The 6,222-nt window shown below is 37.9% G+C and overlaps 1 pseudogene; it reads left to right on the top strand.

Moving 5' to 3' along the window:
* The first annotated feature begins 4,433 nt into the window (after positions 1-4,433).
* On the top strand, positions 4,434-5,085 carry LOC145529180 (PITH domain-containing protein 1 pseudogene; annotated as a pseudogene).
* The last annotated feature ends 1,137 nt before the right edge of the window (positions 5,086-6,222 follow it).

Genomic DNA, 6,222 nt, shown 5'->3' with positions numbered 1-6,222 from the left:
ATCTTTGATTTCTTTCATCAGTGTCTTATAATTTTCTTTGTACAGTTCTTTTGTCTCCTTAGGTAAGTTTATTCCTAGATATTGAATTCTTTTTGTTGCATTAAATTTGTTAAATTCATTTGTTGCATTTAATTCTTTTTGTTGCAATTCTTTTTGGTGAATGGGATTGATTTCTTAACTTCTCATTCTGAATTTTCACTGTTAGTATATAGAAATGCAAGTGATTTCTGTGTATTGATTTTGTATCCTGCAACTTTGATAAATTCACTGAATAGCTCTAGTAATTTTCTATACTGTCTTTAGGCTTTTATATGTACAGTATCATGTCATCTGCAAACAATGAGAGCTTTATTTCTTGTTTTCCGATGTGGATTCCTTTTATTTCTTTTTCTTCTCTGATTGCTGCAGCTAGGACTTCCAGAACTATGTTGAAAAATATTGGTGAAAGTGAACACCTTTGTCTTGTTCCTGATCTTAGGGGGAATGCTTTCAGTTTTTCACCGTTGAGAATAATGTTTGCTGTAGGCTTATCATATATGGCCTTTACTATGTTGAGGTAGGTTCCTTCCATACCCATTTTTTGAAGAGTTTTAATCATAAATGGGTGCTGAAACTCGTTGAAGGCTTTTTCTGCATCTATTGAGATGATCATATGGCTTTTATCTTTCAATTTGTTAATATGGTGTATCACATTGATTGATTTCCGTATACTGAAGAATCCTTGCATCCCTGGAATAAACCCAACTTGATCAAGGTGTATGAGCTTTTTGATGTGTTGCTGAATTCTGTTTGCTAACATATTGTTGAGGATTTTTGCATCTATGTTCATCAGTGATATTGGTCTGTAGTTTTCTTTTTTTGTGTTGTCTTTGTCTGGCTTTGGTATCAGGCTGATGGTGGCCTCGTAGAATGAGTTTGGAAGTGTTCCTTCCTCTGCAATTTTTGGAAAGAGTTTCAGAAGGATAGGCATTAGCTCTTCTCTAAATGTTTGACAGAATTCTCCTGTGAAGCCATTTGGTCCTGAGCTTTTGTTTTTTGGGAGATTTTTGATCACAGCTTCAATTTCAGTGCTTGTAATTGGGTAGTTCATAATTTCTATTTCTTCCTGGTTCAGTCTTGGAAGATTGAACTTTTCTAAGAATCTGTCCATTTCTTCCAGGTTATCCATTTTATTGCCTTATAATTGTTCATAATAGTCTCTTATAATCCTTTGTATTTCTGCATTGTCTGTTGTAACCTCTCCTTTTTCGTTTCTAATTTTATTGATTTGATTCTTCTCTTTTTTTCTTGATGAGTCTGGCTAAATGTTTGTCAATTTTGTTTATCTTCTCAAAGAATCAGCTTTTAGTTTTATTAATCTTTACTATTGTTTCTTTCATATCTTTTTCATTTATTTCTGCTTGGGTCTTTATGATTTATTTCCTTCTACTAACTTTGAGGTTTTTTTGTTCTTCTTTTTTCCAGTTGTTTTAGGTGGAAAGTTAGGTTGTCTATTCGATGTTTTTCTTGTTTCTTGAGACAGGATTGTATTGCTACAAACTTCCCTCTTAGAACGGCTTTTGCTGCATCCCATAGGTATTGAGATGTCGTGCTTTCACTGTCATTTGTTTCTAGAAATTTTTTGATTTCCCTTTTGATTTCTTCAGTAACTTGTTAGTTATTTATAAACATGTTGTTTAATCTCCATGTGTTTGTGTTTCTTACAGTTTTTTTTCTTGTAATTGATGTCTAGTCTTATAGTGTTGTGGTCGGAGAAGATGCTTGATATGATTTCAATTTTCTTAAATTTACTGAGGCTTGATTTTTGACCCAAGATGTGGTCTATCCTGGAGAATGTTCCATGTGCACTTGAGAAGAAGGTGTATTCTTCTGCATTTGGATGGAATGTCCTGAAGATATCAATGAGATCCATTTCATCTAATGTATCATTTAAGAATTGTGTTTCCTTATTAGTTTTCTGTTTTGATGATCTGTCCATTGGTGTGAGTGGGATGTTCAAGTCTCCTACTATTATTGCGTTACTGTCAATTTCTCCTTTTATGTCTGTTAGTGTTTGTCTTACGTATTGAGGTGCTCCTATGTTGGGTGCATAGGTATTTACAATTGTTATGTCTTCCTCTTGAATTGATCCCTTGATCATTATATAGTGTCCTTCCTTATCTCTTATAGTCTTCTTTATTTTAAGATCTATTTTGTCTGATAAGATGGTTGCTACTCCAGCTTTCTTTTGCTTGCCATTTGCATGGACTATATTTTTCCATCCTCTCACTTTCAGTCTATATGTGTCTTTAGGTCTGAAGCAGGTTTCTTGTGGACTGCATACATATGGGTCTTGTTTTTGTATCCATTCAGCCAGTCTGTGTCTTTTCCTTGGAGCATTTAGTCCATTTACATTTAAAGTAATTATTGATATATATGTTCCTATTGCCATTTTCTTAATTATTTGGGGTTGATTTTGTAGATCTTTTTTCTTCTCTTGTACTTCTTGACTATATAAGTCCCTTTAACATTTGTTGTAAAGTTGGTTTGGTGGTACTGAATTCTCTTAACTTTTGCTTGTCTGAGAAGCTTTTGTGAATGAGATCCTTGCTGGGTACAGTAATCTTGGTTGTAGATTTTTCCCTTTCAGTACTTTAAATATATCCTGCCATTTCCTTCTGGCCTGCAGAGTTTCTGCTGAAAGATCAGTTGTTAAGCATGTGGGGTTTCCCTTGTATGTTACTTGTTACTTCTCCCTTGCTGCTTTTAATATTCTTTGTGTTTAGTCTTTGTTAGTTTGATTAGTATGTGTCTTGGTGTGTTTCTCCCTGGGTTTATCCTGTATGGGACTCTTTGTGCCTCTTGGACTTGATTGACCATTTCCTTTTCCATGTTGGGGAAAACATGGAATATATTTTCAACTCATGGAATATATTTTCACTCATGAATATATTTTCAACTATAATCTCTTCAAAAATTTTCTCATACCCTTTCTTTTTCTCTTCTTCTTTGGGACCCCTATAATTCGAATGTTGGTGCATTTGATATTGTCCCAGAGGTCTCTGAAACTATCCTCAGTTCTTTTCATCTTTTTACTTTATTCTGCTCTTCAGAAGTTATTTCCACCATTTTATCTTCCAGCTCACGGATTCATTCTTCTTCTTCAGATATTCTGCTATTGATTCTGTCTAGAGTATTTTTAATTTCAGTAATTGTGTTGTTTGCCTCTGCATATTTATTCTTTAATTCTTCTAGGTCTCTGTTAATTGATTCTTGCATCTTCTCCATTTTGTTTTCAAGGTTTTTGATCATCTTTACTATCATTATTCTGAATTATTTTTCAGGTAGTTTGCCTATTTCCTCTTCATTTATTTTGACTTCTGTGTTTCTGGTTTGTTCCTTCATTTGTATAGTATTTCTCTGTATTTTCACTATTCTTTTTAAACTTATTGTGTTTGAGGTCTCCTTTTCCCAGCCTTCAAGGTTGAATTCTTTCTTCCTTTTGGTTTCTGTCCTCCTAAGGTTGGTCCAGTGGTTTGTTTAAGCTTCGGATAGGGTGAGATTTGTGCTGAGGTTTTTATTGTTGTTGTTGTTTGTTTATTTGTTCGTTTTTCCTCTGATGGGCAAGGCTGAGTGAGGTGGTAATCCTGTCTGCTGGTTATTGGGTTTGTATTTTTGTTTTGTTTTTTGTTTAGACGAGGCGTCCTGCACAGGGTGCTACTGGTGGTTGGGTGATGTCGGGCCTTGTATTCAAGTGGTTTCCTTTGTGTGAGTTCTCACTATTTGATACTCTCTAGGGTTAGTTCTCTGGTAGTCTAGGGTCTTGGAGTCAGTGCTCCCACTCCAAAGGCTCAGGGCTTGACCTCTTTCCAGGAATGAAGATTTCACAAGTGGTTTGTTACGGCATTAAGTGAGATTAAAACATACCCCAAAACAATAAACCAAAGATGAACCTCAGACAAATGACAGCTACAAAATCAAGCAAATAATAATTAAAATAATGGAATATACACATATACACCCATGAGCAAAGTGAAAACAGTTCAACAAAAATAAAGTACAATAGATTGATCTGGCGAACAAAGGAAATCAAAAATTATATTTACCAGTTAAGAACAAAACTAACTAAAGCACAAACTGGGAAACAAAACTAAAGCAAGGTGCCAAGTGGAGAATAAAGCAATGAAAACAAAACTAACACATATGTTGAAAGGAATGGAAAGAAAGAAAGTATAGATATGCTAAGTTAAACAGTGGTAGACGAAGAAGATTTATATACATTAAAGATTAACTGCAAGGGGAAAAGAATAGTAGGAAAGGCAAACAAAGGAATAAATGTAGAAAAAAATATAATAGGCTTAAAAAATTAAAATTAGGCCAGAGCAAAAAGCGAGTGGTGAGGAACGGCAGTGGCTGCAGCAGGGCCAAGTGGACACGTGGGCGGTGGCGTCGCCATGTCGCATGGCCACAGCCACGGCGGGGCTGTGTGCTGCCATGTCGCCAAACGGGAGGCGCTGACAATGGGAGGAGCCGCCAGAGCAGCGCAGCCTAGCCTGTGGCCTGTACCTGAGCATCGACCTGGAGCGGCTGCAGTGACTCAATGAGAGCTGCAAGGGCAGCGGCCTCCTCATCCTCAAGCTGTGGGAGGAGCAGGCAGACGGCTCCAAGTTTGTTGACAATGATGCAGATGAATAGCTTCTGTTTAATATTCCATTTACAGGCAATGTCAAGCTCAAAAGCATCATTATAATGGGAGAAGATGATGACTCACCCCCCTCTGAGATGATACTGTACAAGAACATTCCACAGATGCCCTTTGATGATACAGACAGGGAGCTAGATCAGACCTTTAGTCTGAACCCAGATCTTACAAGGGAATTAGAGTGTACTACAAAAATGTCTCATTTTCCAAATGTCTATCCTCTCTCAATTCATATTTCAAAAAACTGTGGAGCCGATACCACAAAGGTCTTTTATATTGGCCTGAGAGGAGAATGTACTGAGCTTCACCGACATGAGGTGACCATCTGCAATTATGAAGCATCAGCCAACCCAGCCGACCACAGAGACCATCAGGTTACCCCATAGACACACTTTATTTCCTAAGGGCTGGCCAAGACTCCCACAGAGGTGTGTGTTGGTGATGAAGTATGACATCCTGCTGGGAAGGACAAAGAGAGATGGGGCTCCAAAGAGAGTTGACTGCCACAGCCTCTTTCAAGCTTTGTCTTTGGGGCTTGCTGCAGAAACCTGGCCTATGGAAGATACCACACCCCCCAGAAGGGTTGTGTCGGTGCCAAGGGACCATCGTGGTTCTCTGGGGCCCTACAGAAATTGGGTCTTGGGCTGGTCGGTATCTGGCAGCCGTGGATAATGCCTGCCTTCCCGGTTTATGTGGCCATGGGATTCCCGGTGTCTTGTTGCTTTGCGGCAGGATTATTGTGTGACTTGTTTTTTAAAATGGAAACTATTCCTGGGCTGCAGTAAACTTTCTGAAGCCTCAGCATTGTGTTTGTGTTAACCGTCAGGAGGGTCTCCAGCTAGAAACACTTGTCCCCGCTTGCTCCTCCTCCTTGTCATCTTTCAACGTTCTTGTCGAGTTGCCCAGCTTGGAGTTGTCTGTCATGCACCAGTGTCCCATGTTAGAGCCTGAAGAGCAGGAATCTCCTGATGTTGGTTTATAGCTTGAGAGGGTCTTTTTCCCCTATTGCCCAGGTAAGCAGTCTGAGGAGAGCTTGGCCATTGTTTCTGTGTTTGTGGGTATCCTGGTCGGGGTAAGATTGGGACTTGGATGTGCTTCTCTTTGGGACATCCTTAATGTTTATCAGCTTCTAACTAGTGTTGTAAGCCCAATGGCAGAATTTGGAGACCTCAGTTCTTCTGTTCATGGCTTTTTATTCACTGTGACTAATAAGCTTCCTAATAAATCCTTGCCAGACTTAAAAAAAAAATTAAAATTATAAAAAAGAGAAAAGAAAAAGAAGGAAGAAGAAAGAAAAAAGGAAAACTCCACAGAACTGAAAAAGCCCAACGTAGAGGCAGAAGTTTATAGCAACAATAAAAAGTGTGACTTAATATACACATATACATATACACCCATAAGCAAAATAAAAACAGTCCAACAAAAATAAAGTACAACAGATTGACCTGGCTAACAAAGGAAACCAAAAATTATATCTACCAGTTAAGAACAAAACTAACTAAAGCACAAACTGGAAAACAAAACTAAAGCAAGGTGCCAAT

This window comes from Giraffa tippelskirchi, chromosome 12 (assembly GCF_054371585.1).
Source record: "Giraffa tippelskirchi isolate mGirTip1 chromosome 12, T2T-mGirTip1v1.2.pri, whole genome shotgun sequence".
Taxonomy (NCBI): Eukaryota; Metazoa; Chordata; class Mammalia; order Artiodactyla; family Giraffidae; genus Giraffa; species Giraffa tippelskirchi.
Note: the sequence above shows the minus strand (reverse complement) of the source record. Positions and strands in the feature narration are given on the sequence as shown.